The sequence below is a fragment of the Pan troglodytes genome, chromosome 12 (assembly GCF_028858775.2).
Source record: "Pan troglodytes isolate AG18354 chromosome 12, NHGRI_mPanTro3-v2.0_pri, whole genome shotgun sequence".
NCBI classification, from domain to species: Eukaryota; Metazoa; Chordata; class Mammalia; order Primates; family Hominidae; genus Pan; species Pan troglodytes.
The window spans coordinates 44,107,245-44,133,118 of NC_072410.2; positions in this window are offsets into that span (position 1 = coordinate 44,107,245).

The following is a 25,874-nucleotide window of genomic DNA, read 5'->3' on the forward strand; positions in this document are numbered from 1 at the left end:
TTTTTTTAAGTTGATGTAGAGCATTCATCCAACAGCCCTTTTTCTGGGTCATTAAAAAAACTTAAAAATAAACTATACTGTGTTTTCTCAGATTACAGCACATTAAACCAAAAGTAAATAATAGGAAAATATCTAGAAAGTGCTCAAATATTTGAAATTAAACAACATACATGTAAATACCCCTGGTTCAAAGAAGAGATTATGAGGGAAATTAGAAAATATTTTAAATTGAATTAAAATGATGATACAACATATCTTTATTTTGTAGAGTTATCATTATTGGAAAGCATTAAAGGCTTCTATAAGAGAGGAATACTGGTTTTAATTCACTAATCTAAGCTTCCACATTAAGAAACTAGAGAAACAAAAGCAAATTAAACTCAAGGCAAGAATAATTAAGACAATAACAAATATAAGAGTAGAAGCTATTGAAATCGAGTATAGAAAAATAAAGAACATTAATTAATAAAACCTGACTCTTTGAAAAAATTAATAAAATTGATAAACCTCTCACCATACTTACTAAAAATGAGAAAAAACAAACTACCACATAGAGAGTAAAAAAAAATTAGAGAGTATTACAAACAACTCTATGGCCATGAATTTGATAATGTTTATGAAATAGACAAATTCTCAAAAGAAGGAGTGGGAAATTTTACATTAAAATAGATACAAGAATAGCCTAAATTGAGTTTATACTTAAATGCATGTTTACATAAATTTCCCGGTTTTGATGGGAAATTCTACCTAATCTTATAAAACATTTAAAGTAGAAATAATACCAATTCAGCAGAAGTGCAGAACACAGATGAGGAGGAAAACAATGGCAAAATCACTTTTATGAGGCCAGAATCTCCCTGATAACAAAAACGTGTGAAGACAGAAAAGAAATAAAAATATAGATAAGTATCTGTCATGAACATTGGCACATATTACCTTAAACAAATTATTAGCAATTTAAAACAAACAATATTATGACCAAGTATAGTTTATTTAAGGAATGTATAATTTAGCTTCCTAAATTTAGATCTTGCCAGATTTGGGAAGATTTTTCCTGGTGTTATTTAAATATTTTATATGACCAGTTTTACTCCCTTCTCTCTTTCTGAGATTTACTGTCATTATATACCATATATATGTGATGATATATGTATAGTATTAAAACATTATTGATATTAGTGTAATATATATGAACATATGTAAATTTTGCATTATGTGTCAATTATATGATGTCAATACAATTTTATACACACACATATGCCAACTGTGCATACTCATACTGTCACACTCTTGATATTGCCCTAAGGATCTCTGAGCCTCTGTTAGTATTTTTCAATCTTTTTTCTATCCCTGTTCTTCAAATTGGAAAATTTCACTTAATCTATGTTCTTGTTTACCATTTTTTTCCTCACCATTCTACTATAAAGTCTTTCCAGTGGATCTTTTTATCTCAAATATTATATGTGTCAATTCTAAAACTGATGTTTGCTTTTGTTTTTATATATTGGATTTTTCTTTGGCGATATTCTTTCCTTTATTATGAGTATATTTCTCATGATCTAATTGACCATAGTTAAATAAAATTCTATAATGTCCTTTTGTGATAATTTTAACAGCTAGGTCATCCACAGGTTGACATTTGTCAATTTTTATTTCCCCTGAGAATAGGTCATATTTTCCCAGCTTTATGCCTATAAGTAATTTCGGAGTATATTTTGGACATTAGGAAAATTACGTTGTGGAGACTGTGGATTCTGTTATATACTTCTGAAGAATGTTGAAGTGCCTGTTTAGTAGGACTGTAACTTGGACAAAGTCTCTGAGACCTCATGCCATATTGTTAGCAATCTACTTCATACATGTAGAACTCCAGGACTGGTTAGATATTAGAATAAAATGTATTAACTGAATTTGAAACTTTTATTTTTTGAATTTTGTTTATGGGGTTCCCCTTCACTTTTCTTTGACTCTGTCTTTCATTGTTTTTCAAGGGCAGAAAAAAACTGGCCGGTTAATTTGTTTAAATCAAAGGTTAACCATTCAGCAATTCTGCCATGAATTGCAGAGTCCTCAGGGCAAAGTCATAAAAAAGGGGAGCTCCCTGTGTGCCAGTTGCATCTCCTATGTTTTTATCACTCTCTAAATTCTGCCAGTTTTTCAGTCTTCAGAGTAATCAGTTAGCATTTTTCTCATTTGTTTAAAAGTGAATAATTGATATGTGTGAGGGGGTGAATTTCGCTAGAATCTTACACATTCCTTCAGTACATAGAGAAGTATTTAGATTTATATATGTGGTTTTGCTGTTTTGAATAAAAAGTGTAATGGACTACCTTTTTAAAAATGTATAGTTTGCACTTTGTATATAGTTCTTTTACAGTGAAGAGTTTTTTCTTTGTTTAATTTTCAAATTACATTGCTAATGCTATTTTATTCACACATTGTTTACTATTGCCAAGGGACCAAAAAAATGCATAACCACCATATTTTCCACACGATTTAAATATATCACATGGCATATTTATTTAATCTTTTTCACTAGTGAATCACTTTATTTTCCCTCAAGGTACCAACTGGCCCAGTGAGGCTAGTAATGTTAGGTGATTTTATAGGCTATGAGATTAAGGGTAAGAAAGAAGAGCTTGTAATACAATAATAAAGAACATGAGAATACTGAAGTTAAAATGAAAAAAAAAGGTAGTCAAAAAAGTAGTCTTCTAAAGGAAATTTTCTGGTTACTTTGGTGTCCCAGCTTAAGAGACTGCAGCCTACACTTCACTGAAACATTAGCATTAAAACTTTTTTGTGTCTTTCTTTGAATACTGACTTTATAGTATTGAATCTGATTCTCTTTACCTTTCTGCATTCTCTTTTACCTTAGACTAGTTTTATCATTTTATAATTATGTTTTCCAGAGCTTAAATTTGTCAGAAACATTTTGTTTTGTGTTTCTTATAAGGTCATATCTACTAATGCTATATCAAGATAAATAATTAATGAATATGATCAATATCTTGGTCCAAAACCACAAAGCCACTCTTTGCCTACAGGGTCTTTCAAGTAATAATTGAATAGATCTGGGCACAGGTTTTTGAATATAGTGGGTGAAAATCCTTATATACCCTGAGTATAGTGGGTGAAAACCCTTTATCACTTGAGGACAAATATCTTTGACCTGGAAATTGCAGTAATAACAACCTCTTTAATGAACTCCCTTCTAGAAGCATGTTCTTAGATTGTTACAGGTTTATGTTAAATAATAATAAACAATGTGTTGAAAGGGTTCTGGAAGAAGATACATTGTAAATAAGTTGATATTATATAGTGTATTATTTTAAAATTTTACACATTTACTGGAGCTGGAGACATTATTTTACTTGCTCTCATACTGCTGGCAGGCATCATGAACTCAAGAAAATTTCCAAGTTTCTGTAAGCAAACTGTTTTCCATCTTCTTTCAATTAATCCAGCATTCCTGGGAAGCCATAAGGCTCATCTACTAGCTAATAAAGGGGCCCCTGGTAGTGATACCACAATCTATATCAACATTTTCAGATAATCCTTGACTATTCTCTGTAATAACTGATGCCTGTCTACTTTCCTAAAATTAGTTCCAGAAGAAATGCCCTTCCTCCCATTTTTTATTCATAATGTCAGCTACTTTTATAACAACTGCATTTGGAATATATCCAGCTTCTTATAAAAAGAAAATTTACTACCTATTGTTGAATGTAAGACAGCAAGGAGGTTTGATGGTATTCAAAGACCATATCGTGCTTCTTTTGAGATGTCATTGCCATCAGAAAATAATGTGAATAGTTTGAAAAGGGCTGCTGAAAAACCTCTAGTCTGTTACTGAAATGTAGTTTATCTATGCTCATATTCATTTTCATAAAGAGAGCTGGAAGTTGAAATAAACTTAATACTTGGATTTTATGCTTCTATAAGAAATATAAATATATAACTTAAAAACTTTTCAAATATTAAGTGACATTCTGAAAATACATTATGATAAATTTTAAGCATGGTTATGAAAGTACTTCAGAAGAATTATATCCTAATTATATCCTATACATGATTTTTCAATGTGTTGCATTTTTACAGTGAGAAGAATGGATACAAAATGGTATGAAAAAAGTTTCAATCTTATTTTGTCTAAAAGGCAGTTTTCAGTCCATCAGAATGATAGGGGAAAAGTTCTAGAGTACGTTAGATGTATTTCCAGAAATATAACTATATAAAATAATATTTTATTTATCTTGCTTGTTTTAGCCATCAGATTAATGAATGAAAGAACTAATATATACACTTAAAAAAAGTAAGATATTAACTTACGGCTATGAATATAAAGTTTTTCTAAATAACATGTGATTATTTTTGTGCCTTGTGAATTAACTTTCTCCAAAGCACATTCTAAGGAGAAAACAAATAGTACTTATAGGATTCTTTTTGTCTATAATAACAGCATAATCTTATAAAAACTAGATTCTTTATAATAAATATGATTTGATTTTTTAATAAAGCTTCAGATATCAATGGATACAACTACTTCCATTCTAGGTTCCAATAATCTGTTGTACATCTATTAAAACACAATGCATTGTAAATCAGTGTAAATGATTTAAAGTAGATTGGAAAACAGTCAAATTTCTTAGTATGTGTTACAAATCAAAACAAATCTCTTTACCTTTTGGAATTTTTAGAAACTATGTTAATGTAAAATGGGAAAAGAGTTTAAAAGAATTCTAAGGAAATGGGTAATATAAATATTTTGAAGTTCTTACACAATTTGAAAAACATTAGAACATTTGTAACCACAAATGGCTGGTAGATATTCAAGGTAGTCACCAAGAAAAGTAAGTCAAAAGTGGAGTGAGGAAATAAACAAGACTGTTTATTACTTCTAAACTCTGTCATTACTTATACCTTAGACACAGCAGTACTTAGTGTCTCAAGTATCAGGCGACTTTCTTAAATCTTTTAAGATGTGACCGACCATTAACTTTATAAGCTTTTCACATTTTATTTTCATCTTAACCCATCTTTGCTGACTGCAAAAAGAGTATAGGAGTAATTTAAAAGCCATGAAATCAGCAAATTTTTTTTTGGTTTGCATAATCATTTACTGCTTTATAATGAAACATTCAAAGTATTGCTTTTTTCTTTTAAGCTATCCCTCCCCCCTCCCCCCACTCCACAACAGTCCCCAGAGTGCAATGTTCCCCTTCCTGTGTCCATGTGTTCTCATTGTTCAATTCCCACCTATGAGTGAGAACATGCGGTGTTTGGTTTTTTGTTCTTGAGATAGTTTACTGAGAATGATGATTTCCAATTTCATCCACGTCCCTACAAAGGACATGAACTCATCATTTTTTATGGCTGCATAGTATTCCATGGTGTATATGTGCCACATTTTCTTAATCCAGTCTATCATTGTTGGACATTTGGCTTGGTTCCAAGTCTTTGCTATTGTGAATAGTGCCGCAATAAACATACGTGTGCATGTGTCTTTATAGCAGCATGATTTATAGTCCTTTGGGTATATACACAGTAATGGGATGGCTGGGTCAAATGGTATATCTAGTTCTAGATCCCTGAGGAATCGCCACACTGACTTCCACAATGGTTGAACCAGTTTACAGTCCCACCAACAGTGTAAAAGTGTTCCTATTTCTCCACATGCTCTCCAGCACCTGTTGTTTCCTGACTTTTTAATGGTTGCCATTCTAACTGGTGTGAGATGGTATCTCATTGTGGTTTTGATTTGCATTTCTCTGATAGCCAGTGATGGTGAGCATTTTTTCATGTGTTTTTTGGCTGCATAAATGTCTTCTTTTGAAAAGTGTCTGTTCATGTCCTTTGCCCACTTTTTGATGGGGTTGTTTTTTTCTTGTAAATTTGTTTGAGTTCATTGTGTATTCTGGATATTAGCCCTTTTTCAGATGAGTAGGTTGCAAAAATTTTCTCCCATTTTGTAGGTTGCCTGTTCACTCTGATGGTAGTTTCTTTTGCTGTGCAGAAGCTCTTTAGTTTAATTAGATCCCATTTGTCAATTTTGGCTTTTGTTGCCATTGCTTTTGGTGTTTTAGACAGGAAGTCCTTGCCCATGCCCATGTCCTGAATGGTAATGCCTAGGTTTTCTTCTAGGGTTTTAATGATTTTAGGTCTAATGTTTAAGTCTTTAATTCATCTTGAATTAATTTTTGTATAAGGTGTAAGGAAGGGATTCAGTTTCAGCTTTCTACATATGGCTAGCCAGTTTTCCCAGCACCATTTATTAAATAGGGAATCCTTTCCCCATTGCTTGTTTTTGTCAGGTTTCTCAAAGATCAGATTTGGAGGCATCACGCTACCTGACTTCAAACTATACTACAAGGCTACAGTAACCAAAACAGCCTGGGACTGGTACCAAAACAGAGATATAGATCAATGGAACAGAACAGAGCCCTCATAAATAACGCCACATATCTACAACTGTCTGATCTTTGAAATCAGCAAATTTTAACACTCCTACATTTTAATTGTCAAAGTGAAGTGTAATACTACTAGAAAATGTTTTGAGATTACTGCAGTCCATTCTAATTTAGACCATAATAAGCGCTGACTTTTCTTTTATTTATATTATTTTATGTTATTTTATTTTAATTTTTGAGTCAGAGTCTCAATCTGTCACCCACGCTGGAGTGCAGTGCCGTGATCTTGGCACACTGCAACCTCCACCTCCCGGGCTCAAGTGATTCTCCTACCTCAGAGTCCCGAGTAGCTGGGACTACAGGCGCATGCCACCACACTAGGCTAATTTTTGTATTTTTAATAGAGACAGGATTTCACCACGTTGGCCAGGGTGATCTCAAACTGCTGGCCTCGTGATCCACCTGCCTAGACCTCCGAAAGTGCTGGGATTACAGGCGTGAGCCGCTGCTCCTGGCTGACTCTTCTCTTTAAATATCTCTTTTGTTCACCCCTTCAACTCCATTTTAACCATCATCAACATAAAATGAAATACTATAGATTCCTTATGTATCTAATGAAATAACTGCTTAAGTGATTTTTCTCTCTCTACACAAATATCTACATACTGTTTTGACCATTAACCCATATAGAAAACTATTTATGAGTAATACAGCAATATATGACTATTGATTTATTATTTTAAAAGTATACAAAATGGAAATCTAAAAGACAAAACAACCTAAAGACTCTATTTTTTTATTTCCTCCTATTATATGAGCTTGCATACTTTACTTTTTAGATCACTCCCCTCCACTGTGGGCAGAGGGCTTTATTTTAAAAATAATCATGTTGTTTGCTTACTTACTTGAAGTTTTTAAATAATTTCTGAATGTTCATAGAATAAAGGCTCACATCCTTAACATAGCCACAAAGCCCAGCAATATTTGACTCAATCAAAGCTCTTTAGCATTCTCTTTTCTCTCTGTGCGCCTTTCAGTGCATTCTAGCCCCAGTGGCCTCTATCTGTTTCTTGGCCCTTTTCATGTTACCATCTACTACAAGGCCTCCAACCAGTCTGTTTCTTTTTTTTGGAAGCTGTAACCCCTATTCCACATACAGCTTCATGTAATCTTGCTCTCATCTAATAACATGGGCTCATGTTTCAGATCCCAATTCAAATGCCAATTGCTCACAGTCGCCTTTCCTGTCACCAGGAAATGGCAAGGCCACTGTCCCTAGTTATTGCATATCACTATACTCTTGTTCTTTTAACTTTGCTTTACAGTATAAGCTCTATTTAAATAAAAGGTTTGTGATAGCAGAGATTTTAAATTTAGTTGGTTTACGACTCTATCCCAAATGATTGGAAAAGTGTCTGGCATAAGTTAGGTGCTCAATACGTATCTTTTGCATAAATGGCTAAATCTTGCTAGCATTTACATATATGTTTGTGTTTATTTACCTAATGTCTATTTCCTACTGGAGGCTGTACACTATGACCGCAAGGCCCTATTTATGATGGTCTCCACCACATTCCAGCAGAGTGTGTGTCACTTAGTAAACTTCAAACAAATTATTGCTACAGTTGCTGCCATCTCCTCCCTACAGACCAAGAATAAATTTAGGATAGAGATTATAGTCTTAAAGGGATCTAAAAGGCAAAGTAAATGGAAAAATATTAATTTATCTGTGTTAATTTCCAAATTAAAAAGGTGATTTGTGGGGCAGAGGAACCAATTATCTCAGACATCGACTGCAACTCTTGGTAGGAATGTAAATTAGTTCAAGCACTGTAGGAAGCAGTTTGGAGATTTCTCAAGGAACTTAAAACAGACCTACCATTAGGTATTGATGGGACGTATCTCAAAATAATAAGAGCTACTTATGATAAACCCACAGCCAATATCATACTGAATGGACAAAAATTGGAAGCATTCCCTTTGAAAACTCGCACGAGACAGGGATGCCCTCTCTCACCACTCCTATTCAACATAGTGTTGGAAGTTCTGGCCAGGGCAATCAGGTAGGAGAAGGGAATAAAGGGCATTCAATTAGGAAAAGAGGAAGTCAAATTGTCCCTGTTTGCAGATGACATGATTGTGTATCTAGAAAACCCCATCGTCTCAGCCGAAAATCTCCTTAAGCTGATAAAGCAACTTCAGCAAAGTCTCAGGATACAAAATCAGTGTGCAAAAATCACAAGCATTCTTATACACCAATAACAGACAAACAGAGAGCCAAATCATGAGTGAACTCCCATTCACAATTGCTTCAAAGAGAATAAAATACCTAGGAATCCAACTTACAAGGGATGTGAAGGACCTCTTCAAGGAGAACTACAAACCACTGCTCAATGAAATAAAAGAGGATACAAACAAATGGAAGAACATTCCATGCTCATAGGTAGGAAGAATCAATATCATGAAAATGGCCATACTGCCCAAGGTAATTTATAGATTCAATGCCATCTCCATCAAGCTACCAATGACTTTCTTCACAGAATTGGAAAACACTACTTTAAAGTTCATATGGAACCAAAAGAGAGACCGCATTGCCAAGTCAATCCTAAGCCAAAAGAACAAAGCTGGAGGCATCACACTACCTGACTTCAAACTATACTACAAGGCTACAGTAACCAAAATAGCATGGTACTGGTACCAAAACAGAGAGATAGACCAATGGAACAGAACAGAGCCCTCAGAAATAATGCTGCATATCTACAACTATCTGATCTTTGTCAAACTTGATAAAAAGAAATGGGGAAAGGATTCCCTATTTAATAAATGGTGCTGGGAAAACTGGCTAGCCATATGTAGAAAGCTGAAACTGGATCCCTTCCTTACACCTTATACAAAAATTAATTCAAGATGGATTAAAGACTTACATGTTAGACCTAAAACCATAAAAACCCTAGAAGAAAACCTAGGCAATACCATTCAGGACACAGGCATGGGCAAGGACTTCATGTTTAAAACACCAAAAGCAATGGCAACAAAAGACAAAATTGACAAATGGGATCTAATTAAACTAAAGAGCTTCTGCACAGCAAAAGGAACCACCATCAGAGTGAAGAGGCAACCTACAGAATGGGAGAAAATTTTCACAACCTACTCATCTGACAAAGGGCTAATATCCAGAATCTACAATGAACTCAAACAAATTTACAAGAAAAAAAGAAACCCATCAAAAAGTGGGCAAAGGATATGAGCAGACACTTTTCAAAAGAAGACATTTATGCAGCCAAAAAACACATGAAAAAATGGTTATCATCACTGGCCATCAGAGAAATGGAAATCAAAACCACAATGAGATACCATCTCACACCAGTTAGAATGGTGATCATTAAAAAGTCAGGAAACAACAGGTGCTGGAGAGCATGTGGAGAAATAGGAACACTTTTACACTGTTGATGGGACTGTAAACTAGTTCAACCATTGTGGAAGTCAGTGTGGTGATTCCTCAGGGATCTAGAACTAGAAATACCATTTGACCCAGCCATCCCATTACTGCGTATATACCCAAAGGACTATAAATCATGCTGCTATAAAGACACATGCACACATATGTTTATTGCGGCACTATTCACAATAGCAAAGACTTGGAACCAAGCCAAATGTCCAACAATGATAGACTGGATTAAGAAAATGTGGCACATATACACCATGGAATACTATGCTGCCATAAAAAATGATGAGTTCATGTCCTTTGTAGGGACATGGATGAATCTGGAAACCATCATTCTCAGCAAACTATCGCAAGGACAAAAACCAAACACCGCATATTCTCACTCATAGGTGGGAACTGAACAATGAGAACACATGGACACAGGAAGGGGAACATTACACACTGGGGCCTTTTGTGGGTTGGGGGGAGGGAGGAGGGGGGAGGGATAGCATTAGGAGATATACCTAATTCTAAATGACGGTTAATGGGTGCAGCACACCATCATGGCACATGTATACATATGTAAGAAACGTTGTGCACATGTATCCTAAAACTTAAGGTATAATAATAAAAAAACAAGCAACAACAACAAAAAAACAGACCTACCATTCAACCCAGCAATTCCATTACTGGGTATATATCCAAAAGAAAACAAATTGTTCTACCAAAAAGACACATGAACTCGTATGTTTTTTGCAGCACTCTTCACAACAGCGAAGACATGGAATCAACCTAGAAGCCCATCAATAACAGATTGCATAAAGGAAATATGGTACATAGTATCATGGGATACTATGCAGCCATAAGAGAAGAATAAAATTATGTCCTTTGCAACAACATGGATGCAGCTGGAAGCCATATCCTAAGTGAATTAGCCCAGGAATAGAAAACCAAATATTGCATTTTGTTACTTATAAACGGGAGCTAAACATTGTGTACTCACAGACATAAAGATGGCAACAATAGACACTGGGGACTACATTCAGGAGCAAGGGTAGAAAAATTAACTGCTGATTACTATGTTCAGTGCCTGGGTGATGTGATCATTTGTATCCCAAACCTTGGTGTCACAAAGTATACCCAGGTGACAAACCTGCACATGTAACCCCTGAATATGAAATAAAAGTTGAAAAAGAAAACAAAAAAAACTGACAAAACTTTGAGAAATAGCTTAAGTGGAAACAAAAAATAACTTGTAAGCAGTAACGAAAACATTTAAATTAACTGTACTACAGTATAAACCTACAGCAAAAGCAAGGAAAGATACTCATAACAGAAAACAAAAGTACCTTGTCTATAAAATGCCAGTTGGGACGTCATCAACTTTTTTTTTTTTTTGAGACAGAGTCTGGCTTTGTCGCCCGAGGTGGAGTGCAGTGGCGGGATCTCGGCTCACTGCAAGCTCCGCCTCCTGGGTTCACGCCATTCTCCTGCCTCGGCCTCCCGAGTAGCTGGGACTACAGGCGCCCGCCACCACGCCCGGCTAATTTTTTTTTTTTGTATTTTTAGTAGAGACGGGGTTTCACCATGTTAGCCAGGATGGTCTCGATAGATCTCCTGACCTCGTGATCCACTCGCCTCAGCCTCCCAAAGTGCAGGGATTACAGGCGTGAGCCATCGTGCCTGGTCCAGTCATCAACATTTTTTTATCCTCCTTGCTTTGGATCCATCTGAAAAGTCACTTGAAATAAGGTTATAAATGAAGAGAGAGAGAGAAAAAAAAAACCCACTGTATTAGAAAACCTAAATGTAGTCTTGCAAATGACAAAAAAATTTCACTAGGCACAGTAAATGAGACAAAATTTAAAGAAAGAGAATAGAAACTGGCTTACAAACGATGTGGCAGTGTCTCTGACAGCAATTCACTTATACTCTACTTTGAAGATTGGGGTATTTTAGGTAGCAGGATGGTAAAGAGACAGAAAAGTTCACTCTAAACACTTTTTGTAGATATGACTCAGTAATGGAGCAGTGCACCAATAGTCCAAGGTCAATGTTGTCACACAATGAAAGAAAAAGCCAAATGACACTCTTATTCCTTCAATGCACTAGGGCTTAGCATGTCTCCTACATGGGGCATTAACATTAGGAAAAAGACTAGAAATATAACATGTCCCCAGAGTAGAGAACAGGTTAAGGCAAATCCACATATAGAACAGTTGGCACAGGCAAAATTTCTTCACCAAATGCAGTTATATAGATAGACAGCTACTTGCAAAAAAAAATAATAATAAGTAAATAGATGAAGAGAATTCCTCAAATCTCAGAACTTATTTTTGTGGCATAGAAAAGGACAGAACTAACAAAAACAAAACTCAGGACTTAAATTACACAGTATTATAAAGAGAAAAACGTATGCTCAAAAATTTAGAAGCATAGTATGCATTAGAAAAAATACATGTAATAGAGGAAGAGGTACAAGTTTCAGCTGGCATCTGAATAGATTTTACGCAAATTTGTACTATATGATACAAAGGATGAAAAGAGAAAAAAACTTTAAAAAAATTCTTCTACCATTTAAAAATATTTATTGAGCACCTATCAAATTTTAGACGTTGTAAATGCTAGGATTAAATAATATACAACATAAACATGACCTTTGTCTTTATGAAACTTATAGTCTAATGAAATACATTAACAAACAAATGTACAATAATGATTCAATACTTAAAATGCTTTGTTAAAAGATTTCTTTTTAAATTGAAACATAAGAACTACAGAAAAAATGGTTCATAGAAGAAACTTTTAACAAAGAAATGCACATGAAAAGTTCTGAAAGCAAGAGAGAGCTCCGTATGTTCAAGACACTGAAATAAAATTCAGAATGGGCGGACTGCAGCATTTAAGAGGAAAAAGATAAAATACAAAGCTGGAGAGTCACAAAGGGATTATTGGTGCATGCCTTTGAGTGCCAAGATAAGGTATATTAACGCTATCACAAGAAAAGTAAAAAGTTCTTTGAGGATTTTGCATAGGGAACCATATTACTTTGCAGACATTAGAATGGATTGAGAAAAGACTTAAATGTAGACAAGAAGACTGGTTAGGTTAATGTTACTGTATTCCTGGAAAGAGATGGCATTGACCTGGACAGCAGTAGTTGAGGGAAATGAAGACAGTGTAGATTTAGACAATATTTAACATATGGCAGTGTCAGAACTTTGTACTTGGTTGAATATGAATAGTGAAGTGAATAATGATTTAAGAATGATTTTTTTGGTTAGGGGCTTTGGGCATAAATAGGGAACCTAGAAGGATAAGCAGATTTGGAGAGGGAAGATCATGCTTAATTTTAGACTTGCTGATTTTAAGAGTTTAATGGGAAAAATCAGTTGAATGTGAAAGACAGAGGAGAGACTGGTTGAGACATTGGGATGTTTAAAATGATTAGCAGACAATAATTGAAATATAGAAACAGATGTGGTTTTTGTATTTGAATATTTCAAATGGCAAAAGAAGAAATAAATATCTTCATTTGATAAAAAAATAAGAACCCATAAATAAGACTGTAAGAGGACCTAAGAGACATTAGGATAAGTGCGAAAAGCCTGAAAAGTGTGGTACATGAAAGCCAAAGGGAATGAGGATCTTAAATGTTACTAGGTCAGGTAACTCTGAGAATGTATGCATGAGATAATCTAAAAGAAGTGCATTGCGATCCTTGCTGGATCATGGATTGCTAGTTACAGCAAAGACTACTGTAACCTGGTGTGTGTGTGTGTGTGATATGTAGATATATAATATATTTTAATCTAAATATATTTAAATATATACTTAAACAGATAAAAATGTATTTTTATAGATTAAAAATAGGGACATACAGATAAATGTAAGAAAATAAGATGAATTCAGGGTATAATTAGTGCACAAAAATTTGTGATTTTTTTTCTTCTTAAGGAGCTGTCAATTTGGTTCTGAGCCAAAGACCAAATCAAACAAAACAATATAATGAGATATATAATGAGTCCATTAGTTAGAAACATAAAAGTGGTACAAAGGAAATATATGTAAATATATAGGTATATGTTTTAAAATACTTTATATTTTAATTTTTATAAAATATTACGTAATATTTATATATACATTTTATATTTATACAGTATATTATCATCATTCTTATTTTTAGAGGTGGAGTCTCACTCCATTACCCAGGCTGGAAGTCCTTGGCTCAAGAGATCCTCCCACCTCAGCCTTCTGAGTAGCTAGCACTACAGGTGTGCATAAACACACCCATCTAATTTTTAAATTTTTTGTGGAGACAAAGTCTTGCTACGTTGCCTAGGCTAATCTTGAACCGCTGACTTCAATTGATCCTCCTGCTTCAGCCTCCTAAAATGCTGGGATTATAGGCTTGGAGTCGCCATGCCTGGACGATCACATAGTACATATTGTATTTATATAACATACCTCATATATCTATATAATATAATAAATTAAATAATATACATTTATTTCCTTTATATTTATACATTTCAAAATTTATTTTTGGTTTTGAAACTTGATGTGTTACAGCATATAACAACAAAACAACACAATATTTTTTATAATATCCCTCACTTTTAAAAAGAGGCTGAGGAAGCAATTTTATTTGAACAGGTGAGATATTTTAGTGCAGATTGGCATCATTATTAATCTGGCTTTTCCCAAAAGTAAAAATTTGAAATATCGATAAAGGAATAGACTTCCTATATTTTGAACAATCCTCTTTGACATTATCTGTCTCTCTTGAGACTTTACAAAAGGTGGGTAGCTGAGATTAAATATTATGTTTTTTGGTAAGAATGTGGAGTGTGGTTATGTAAGGCTTCTAATTAAGGGTATGTTCATATAAATTGGTAGTAAACAGAAAAGAGAGGTAGGCATATTTTTAAACAAACTCAGGAGGCTTACGTTTGTGTGCAAATGATGGACGAACTCTGACTTTGCATAAATTTGAACCCAAAGAGCATCTCTGGACACAGTGGTCTTCAGAAATAATTATGAATAATTGAGATCTTAACAGTCTATATTATAGAATTCACCCATATAATTGTAGTAATTGTAGTTTACGTTTTTTTCATAGTAATTTCCATTGCTCTCCAAGGATGTCCAAACAACACCATTTCCTACTAAACTTGAGCTTATCTGCCCAAATTTACCTATTTGTTAGAAAATGTTTATCTAAATAAATCTATGCTTTAAGCTGTTTTAGAGATTTGCATACCTAAGTCAGTAACTTTTAAATAATGTTTGCCAAATTGTTTATATTTTTATTGAGTCATCTATTGGGGGATCCTTAGGGAGTTAGCCTGTTGTCCAATGAAGTCATTTTTGCATATGACAGTACAATTATGTCATAAACTTGGAAAAAATGTGTGTATTCTCAGTAAAAGGATGGCATACATCCAGCTCATCCAAAATGATCATTGAGTAACCACAGTAAAAATTAAACACAGGAGGTTTCCAAAATGTGTACTCTTTCATATTCACTTACCATGATGATTTAATCTATCAGGACACTATACTTGCAGGCACTGATGCTCAGTTAATGTTAAAGTGCACGTCTTACAAAAGTGTTATTAACTAGCATCATAAAAATTATTCTTAGAATTTAGATGTAACCAGGTCTGTTTTACAGAGTTGAGATGGATAAAATTCAATGAAAGTTGAAAACAATCTAATATTTTCCCTGATAGGTGGCTTTAGCAGGTGAAGTTGAAAGGTAGAGTTAATAATGGAATACTCATATTGAAAGACTCCTGACTCCTCATGGAAAACATAGGCTTCAGCATTTTAAAGTATATTTATTGAACAGCCATATGTTTCAAACATCTGGAATAGATTCATGCCAAGGAATCATTCAAATTACCATACAATTTTATTGCTGTTTTCCACAAGCAATTCACCTGGACAAGAAAGTAATTTCATTACTTAATTCATTTATTCCATTAAGAGCTGTAGTTTCTCTTTTGTGTCAGTGATTCAGTGACTGGGCTGGGTGAAATTCTGGAGTTACAGCAGTTAGAAGACATTTTCTTAATTCTAATATCAATGCATCTGTCTATAATTTCTTAGCCTACAGATCAATAAATTATATAAACTCATGATTTTGAGGTCATTGCTATGTACCAGGCATTGTGCTCCTTTTATGTAAGATACCTAATAATTCTGTTAGTAACCCTTGAGAGGATATTATGTTTTGTGCACATTTACTTGTTTGATAAATTGAGGTGTGGTGAGATTGAGTAAAATTTGCCCATGTTCACATAACTAGCGAATGTCAAAGCAGTGATGAAAACTGAGTAATCAGACTGCAAAGTGTTCACAATTTATCTACTGTCATACATATTATTTGAGAGCAAATCAAATACAGCCTGGAACTCTGAAATATTGCCCAAAGCCTTATTCAGGCAAAGTAATGTAACAACATATTCCCAAATCTGAGAAACAGAATTTAAGTTTGTACCTTTGGATCTGGCAATTCTTGGCATAGCAACTTTCAGTGTGTTGTTCAATTTTTGAGTTTTAATCCCATTTCTTATGACAACTTGATGGTACAATGTCCAAAGCAGTGATTTTATAGGTAGGCGAGGTGGCTTTGGGTTCCAAATAAATTCCAGTTCAGTTCTAACTCTATACCTTAAAAGAAACTGGGTCCTAATTAATATTTACTTTGGAAAAAAATCCATAGAGAAATGGGGGCTGCAAATGATTCAACATTGGCTAAAAACAAAAAAACACTGAAGTAGGAAATCAGAAGTCACCTAAGACAAACTTGTAACTGCTTATTTTGCTTCAGGATAGTCCTGCAAATGAGGGTAAAAGAGTCTATGCATTGCCTCATCCATCCTGTAACAGGTGTCTACAAAACTCAAATTTTAATTGAATTATTCTTCAGTCCATCTGGGGTCTGATATTGGGAGTTTTCTCCCAGGATATATTTCTATGCTTTTTGATGCTTAGAGTGGATTTCTCTTTAAGATGATGTAATATTAGTCTTCTATGAAGTTCAGAGATCTATACCATAGCTCAAAGCATTTTTCACCCTAGAGTACCAAATTAAAGATGAAAGGGGATGAAGAGAGAAATGCTCATTGAAATATAAATATTTCATCTTTATTAATTCTTAAAGCAGGTAAGATGAATTATAAAAGGAGAAGGTGAAGTGTGTTATGTAAAATCTGGGTATTTCTGATGTGAATATTTTCCCTGCAGTTGGTAACTTCTGGGGGAAAAAAAGTCTATGCAGGAAATTTTGTCATTTATGTTCTGAATCTTAACTGAGATGAGTTAGTTTGGGGTATCTTTTTAATTAGCTTAATACAGTTAGAATTATCTCAGATTGGAAAGCTTTTGTAAGAAAGTGTATTTCTTTCAAATTAACTTTCTTGCAATTAATTTTGTAGAAAGATACTGAAAATGTTTATAGAAAATAAAAACCTAATATACATTTCCAGTGCTCTAGTCCTTTACCTTATTACAATTGCTTATTTTCCCTTTTATTACTAAACTTCTATTGAAGATCTGATGATAACCACAACAAAACACAAATATTTACAACACTATAATATAAAACTGATGCTCAACATCATTTGAAAAATTGGAATGATGTTCTAACTAAGCCACCAGATTTTAAAAGAGAATGAAAAGGAACTCATTTGTGTTTCATTTAAGAAGCTGCCACCAAATCTTCTCTTGAGACTATCATCATCATGAAATGATATTGTAAATCACCCTTTCCATTGGCATACTCTGAAACCAGGTAAAAGACTACTATCCCTGTTCCCCTGCTCCCATCTATTTATAGATACTCAACTACCAGGAAACAACTGTCGGGACACAGGGGCCAAACAGGAACAAAGTTTAAAATTCTCCTTTCACGGTGTAACTCCTATAGTAGGCTTTACTGCACACAAGAGAGGACAAGAACCAATATTATTTTATATGTATAACTGTAGTTTTTCTAGTAATGTCTGTATATCTTTAATGTCTGTATATCTTTACAATATTTTTGATTATCATTTCATAATTAAAAAGATTAACCAAATATATTCATCATATTCATATTTACGTATGAATTATATAGGTACTATTTTATTATATAACTTACATTATGAGGTAGGTACAAAATGTGAGTTAAAGATCCCTGTTACATTGTCTGTTAATGACATAAAACTCTTCAATAGTTTTAGTGAGATTAATTTGATTAAATTTATTCTGTAAATTGAAAATATTGATTGGATGGTTTGTGATACAGTGGCTCCAATATTTGGTTGTAAGTTCATTTTATTTCTCTACATGGTTTTATCATCTGTCATAACCGAAAATGATACTCTATAAAGGCACAAAGATCTAAAAGGAAAAAGTAATTCATTCGTGCTACTTAATAAACTAGGCCACTTATTTTTTATTTCTTTCTATCTATTATCTAAAGTTTTATGTGCAAATCTGTTTAGAAAACTTGTGTAATTATAATAAAAAGGTTTGCTTACCAAGTAAGTTAAACATATTGCATTTTTGTGTTTTTAAGAAGCAAATTTAAAAATCACTGCAAAACCTAGGCCAGGCATGGTGGCTCACTCCTGTAATTCCAGCAGTTTGGGAGCCCGAGGCAGGAGGACTGCTTGAGAACAGGAGTTCCAGTATAGCCTGGACAACATAGTGAGACGCCATCTCTGCAAAGAAAAGTAATAATTAAAATGTAAATAAATAAATAAAAATCATTGCAAACCTTTATTGTTAGGTCCTTCTCTGGATGATTTTGACTAGATTAGAGTCTTTTGTTTCTCAATTTAAATGCACAAATATGACTTTTTATAGATAATACAGTTGCATAATTTTTGGTAACAAAGTCATTTTGAAATGGAAAGATTACCAAGCATTTGCAAATGCTTGAGGTCCTTCTTTTAAAAAAGTTGCTTTCTCATTTGTGATAAAAATGTCACTGTAACTTTAAAAGATTAGATGATTGTTTTTATTTTTTATATATAATCTAGGAATTAGAGAGTGCTGAAAAAAAACCAGCCCATGTCGCAGTGAGCCGAGATCGCGCCACTGCACGCCAACCTGGGAAACAGAGCGAGACTCTGTCTCAAAAAAAAAAAAAAAAAAAATCGGCCCGTGTCAAAAAAGCTCAGAACCCAAAATGAACAAATGGAATGACAAAATAAGTGGTAGTATTGGATAACACAGAATAAATAAATATCTATGAGTTCATAAGGATATAAATAAATGATTGAATAAAAAAATAAGAGATAAGGGACAGCTTTCTTACAGAACAATTCCAATTCATAATATAAAAGGAATGAGGGAAATCTGAAATCATTATGTGTAGGACACAGTGATAATTGTTGCCAGCAAGATCTGCTGATGAATGACCAAGTCAGTATGCAAAATGGGAGGAATAAAGCCATATCTGTATTGTCTCAAAAGCCATATCTGTATTACTAATTTATTTAATTAATATTTAAGCATTACAAAGAAAAAACGTTTTAACATTATGGTGGAGAAACTTGGTAGGCACCGCCTTACCCAGGTGATCCAAGTAAGCATCAACAGTAATAAGACACGGTGATATAATGTGCCTGAGAGAGGCACAACATAACTTCTGTGTTGTTTTAACAAAAATCCATAATATTCTAGTCAAGAGAAAACACTGGGCTAACCCAAACTGACTAAGGTTAATCGAAGATGTCAAGATCATGAAAGGGAAGGAAAGGATGAGGAGCTGTTAAGGATGAGAAAGACTAAGGAGATATGAAAAATTAAATGCAATGTGAAATTCTGGATTGGATGCTGGAACATAGGACAAAATATAAAAATATATTAGGAGAAAAATGGTGAAATTCAAATAAAGTCTATAGCTTAGTTAATAATATTATTGTATTAATGTTGATTTTGTTGTCTTAAATATACTATGACTGTATAATATATTAGCTTAGGGAAAGTGAAGTAAAGGGTGTACATGAACTTTCTGTACCATATTTTCAAAATTATGTGAGTCTGAAATTATTTCCAAGTTGAAATTTAAGAAAAGTGTGTGTTCTGAGTAGAATATGAATGACAGCTACTTGCTAATACAGAAAAGGACCGCAAATTTGGAACATGTGTCTCTGCTCAAGGAAAAATAAAACCACATCTCATTCTAAGTTTAACAGTGCTTTAAGAACCTTACCAAGAGACATCAGTAAAATTTGTGCTGTACAAAGAATTTTCATGGTTAGCCCCACCTAATTTCATAGTACTATAAAAATTGCTGTATTTAATAACTTCTGTTTTTATAAACTTCAACACTTTCCATGGCAACCACTAACGCTTTGTACCCCTCTGACTTCATCTTTATTCTTGTAATGGCTTGCCTTCTAAGGAATTTCACGTGTTATAATCTTTGCATTGTTAACCCAGAGTCATTTTATTTTATTCAATGCATTCTATTTATAGTTACAAGCACCCAGTTTTTCTCATACAAGTGTTTTTATTAATGAAATAATTTACTGTTGAAAATATATTTTCATTGTTAATCTTCCTTCTAGTGCTTGCAAAATGTAGTTCTTTGTTATACCTGCACTTTTATTCAACTATAGAGCAGACCTCTGAGAGTTCACGATTTGTACTAACACTTTTTTTTATATTCTTTAGCAATGTTTTCTGATTATTTGGACAGTATTTGCCCCAAAATAACACATATTCATTTGTCACCAGGTTTTCTGTCTATTATTTCAGTCACTATTATGATGGCAGAAAGATCAAGGGCTTACCCAAATACGTAAGCTTTTTGTCTTTTGTTTTTGCGTAAGACATCACAAGTAAAGGTTCATTACTTTTTAAAAATCAGATTGCATGTCCTATGGCTTAGAAATTGGTGAATGAATCAAATTTCATAGCTTAGTTTTTCTGAGCTGGATGTTTGCTTTATAGATCCCACCTACTGATTCATATAACCATTACCGTCTGTCTCCAACCATGCTAATATGCTCAGGGCAAGGGTTACTCCTAATCATATTCTTCATAACCTGAGGGGCTTGCTCCTCAGATCTAATTATATGTCATTGTTGTTTCCTAATGACAAGACTGAGGTAGAACTCATATTGGGAGCAGAAATATCAGCTCAATCATTTTCTTCTCATTCTCTCCTGCTGGCATCATTCATATTATCTTAAATTAGAAGTTTCCTTGAAAGAGAGCTTGCAAGCAAGTTGCTTCTCCATTTCGTGAGGTTTAGTCTTCTTAAATGAGATTATCCAATCTATAAACCTATTGCTCAGGCATATATTGTTCTCAGTGAATACTGTTGTTAAACTCCTCAGGGGTGTGAAATTTTCATTCTTCCTTTGGGACACCTTTGCCCCCATGCCTGATTGGGGGACTTCACAAAGTGTAGGTAGTAGTGTCAAAACTCAAATCAAATATTAACACATCTTAATGTTTTTCTTACTTTTTAAACATAAAGTAAATATAAGCTCTAATATTGTCCTTAGAAATTCCAACGGATTGTCTTGCATACTTTCTCTAGTGAGTGCTCACATTCTTATTTGCAGAAAAATAGTTTAGAGTATGAACAGTCCCGGAAAGAAAGGTGATCTGTAATGCCATCAATCTAGGCAATAGAAAGAGGAATTTAAGTATGTCTAGAAGAAACTCAGTGTTGGATTGGGATTTGGACTCATTAATTAGAAATTGAACAATATTTGTGATAAGGATTAATAAATATAGCTAGATCTTAGAGCACTTATAATAATATATAAAAAATAATATATATTATATTGTATATAATATAAATGAGATAATATATGTACAATATTTTAATTATGAAATCTATACATTAAGTTAGTTAATAATCATATTTAAAATATGTAATCCATTTAACCTGCTATATAGCTAAGGTGGAGGTACAACTATGACTATCTTAAGTTTCCAGATGAGGAAACCAGCACATAGGATGTTGAGAAAATACCCAAAATCTTAGAGCTAATGGGTGGCAGTGTCAGGACACTTTCTTTATACAGTGGCTCCAGAGCCCCTGCTGATGATAATATACTTGGCTGGCTCTAGAACCTTCATAGATGATAGAAAGCAATTAGAGTAAATTAAACTAAATTTGGAACAGATGTTTTCTTATTTGGGTAGTGGAAAAATAAAGATGGATGAAAACATCCTGAAGACATAAAAGTTTAATGGTGACTACTTTTTTGAAGAGAGGTCAGTGAGTGGGGAAGAGAGGTCAGTGAGTGGGGAAGAGAGGCGTGAGCATTGAATTTGTTACTTTCTGTATAGTTTGATCTTTTTTTTTTTTTTTTTTTTTTTTTGAGACGGAGTCTTGCTGTCACCCAGTGTGGAGTGCAGTGGCGTGATTTCCACTCACTGCAACCTCCCCCTCCCGGGTTCAAGCGATTCTCCTGTCTCAGACTCCCAAGAACCTGGGATTACAGGCATCCACCACCACTCCCAGATAACTTTTTTGTATTTTTAGTAGAGATGGGGTTTCACCATGTTGGCCAGGCTGGTCTCGAACTCCTGGCCTCAGGTGATCCACCTGCCTCGGCCTCCCAAAGTGCTGGGACTACAGGCGTGAGCCACTGCGCCAGGATCAGTTTGATATTTTTAACTGATTGTCTATCTTCCTTTAATTCAGAGAAAATAAATTTAAGAGAAACAAATAATTTTAGCTTCTAATAAAACATTTGCTATAAATCCCTTCTTATTTAACATAATTTTGAAAGTGCCATGTAGTAAAATCATTCAAAACAACAAAGATAACCGTATTTAGGCAAATATTTATTATTTTCTGGATACATCATTACTTATCTTGAACCAAACAAAACAGACTTGAAAAAGTAGAAGTTATAATTTGTTAGCACAGCTAATTAAAAAATAAACTTCCTGAATAATTATCTTTGCTATATATCTAGAGTAATCGGTTACGAATTTTGGAGAAAAATTCTTTTTTTCCCAGTAGCCATAAAAATGAGGGAGAGAAATAACTACAAATAAATTCAGCGAGAAATCTGTGGGACTTATTTGAAAAACAGAAGAAACCTTGACTAAGCTAGGGTCATAAAACAGAAGTTGAAAATGTGGAGAACTAGCCATTGTGAAAGTTGTTAGAATCTAAATGGTGTCACTCGTGTTAAAAACAAACAAATCAGCAAACTTGACAAATAGAGCTCAGGAAAGCCGTGAAGGGAGGGCTGTCATGAATAAATCACTGATAACAAAAATGATCACAAATGACTGCAAAAATAGCAACCTTGCACAAAGGCCATCAAAATCTTAAAGAAATATGCTTGTGAGGACATCTGCCCTGCAAGTGCCTGTTTAAGCTCAGATTGGTGCAGTTCTTGTTATTGATCCTTGTAGCCAAGGACAATTATCTCAAAACAATTATGTGACTTTCCTCATTTTTTTTCTCTAAGAACTTTTGTCTTTCATTACCTCCTTGAAAGCATACATAGTTTATTATGGTACTCATAGTCTCATTGCAATGCCCTATTCCCAAATAAATATCATTTTCTTTTAGAGTATTTCTCTGTGTTTATTATTTAGGTTGACACCATACAAAGGTTTTGACTCTCTGTAAATTAATCTACATATTTAGCGTAATTTATTTTCTTTGTTTTCTCCTTTTCCATCATTTTCCATTGTGTACCAGTTATGTTTATTAATGAAATTAGCACACATTCCGTTGTTTTTGTTTAGCCAAGTTTTTCATTTTTATAGTAAGAACTGCTAACAGACAGATGGTTTGGAAGAATATGCATTCTTACAATTGATGGACAGATGGTTTAGAAGGATATTCATTCTATTGAATTTCATTTTTCAAGACTCCTAAGGTATAAGGTTATACTCAATTATATAATACATAATAATACATTATTAAATTGTTAGATACTTTTTGTGAAGGAAAAATATTGACTTGACAAATTGGCTAAAATCTCCTTCATTTTCTGTGTTTATAAACTAGGCAAAGCAGGAAAGGATGCTACTTGAATAAAAATACAAGAAAAATAACTTCTATCATTCAGAAAATGGTAGGTATTTTGTAAATGGATATTAGAAATGCATCTACAACTTAGAAATTCACCTAGCTCAATTGATTAAATAGAGCCCAAAATGAGAATGTAGGGGAGAGAATAGAACACCTGAATGGGTACAAATTATGTATTAAAAGGATATAACATTCAGATAAAATGATAACTGCATATATTGTTATGTGAGTGCTAGTTGTGTTTAGAAATGTCTCAGAAATGATCAGGACCACAGAGTTCTCAAATTATACCTAGGCAGATCCCAGGTGTCATTGGTATACTCTATCTGGGAGTGAATTCTATGCCCTTCCAGGCTAAATGGCTTAACATTCACTCCTGATTCTTAAAGGGCTTAAATTCTACTGTTCTGGGGACCTATTACAGATTCAAAATTCCTTCATCCCTATTCTCTCACACTAAAGACCTCTGCTTCTCGTGAGACTCTCAGAAGCCTTCTCAGATAAGGCTAATATGTCAGGTGTAAGTAGAAAAATTATGCTCCAAAACATGTTACTATTTCTGTAGTTAGCCTTCAACTGATATATATATATATATATATATATATATATATATATATATATATATATATATAACCTTCCAGATAGCGGTGGAAAGAAATCTAAAGAACATTTAGATTTTGCAAAATGGTAGAACCTTAATGTTGCATGGGGATCTTGAGGAAAAAATTCAACTTCCTTATTTTTAAATTAAGTCCCTGGAGTGTTTATGTGACACACCAAAGGTGATGTAGGTGGTTAGTACCAGATTTCCTCAAATGACTGAATCACCAGATTTCACTCGACACTACTAGCGATTTCCCTATATAAATAACAAATAAATTGCCTTTCAACTCCATTGTTACATTTGTTATTCCTTTTCTTGTCCTCCAAAGTGCCTTCCTCACATAATCTCATGCAGTTTACCTTAGAACAGCAATTCTTATAGCACGGTCTCCATTGCAGGAGGTCTGCAAGGTCAAAACTATTTTCTCAATAATACTAAGATATATTTTTTCATTCATTTATTCTTTCATGAATGTACAGGGAGATATCCCAAGCCTGTATGGTGTGAGATATTGAAACACAGTGAATGCAGAAGCAGATACGAGAATTCAGTTGCACTTGAGAAGCCTGACATCAGAGGCATTTTTAAAAATGTAAAATAATGTCACTTCTTTCATGATTATTATTTGGAAAATATAGACATTTTCCAATAAAATAAGTTGTTAGTGTTAGCATATGATGAGTTATGGTATTATTTTAAAATGAATTTATAAGTAAATATTATTTACATGTCTTTTAATTCCTAATGTGTGAAATATACAACTGATAAAAACAGAAGCTCCTTGAAGTCTTCAATAAATTTAGGAGTAATAAAGTGTCCTGAGACACAGAAGCTTGAGAACCATGCCTTATGTGGTTATTTCCCAATACCTCAGGAGAAAACACATAAAAATTTATCCCAGACATAGAAGACATATAATAGCTAATTTAAAAAGCATTAGTTAATAAAACTTCAGATGTCTCTCTCACCCACTACAGTGAAGATTTGTGGACTCATCTTGTATTATTTTTCACCACTGTATGTTTAACACATTATGAATTATGAATTAAAACTGAGACATGTAAAGAATATTTACTTGTAAATTCATTTTAAAATAATACTATAGCTCATTATATGTGAACACAAATAAGCTATTTCATTAGAAAATGCCTACTTTTGCAAATAATACTCATGAAAAGTGTGACATTATTTTACATTTACTTCATTTTAAATACAAGTTGCTTCGTGTATCTGCATCTTAGCATCCTACTATGTAAACTAGGAATGATCCTGCCAATTTCAAAGTTTTTAAATAAATATCAAATAAAATAATGAATGTAAAGTCTCCCATATATGCCTGAGAGATAACAAATGCTCAAGATGAAACTTTGGATGATTGGGTAGTGGCCTTAGGGCTGGTAATAGTAAAGGTAT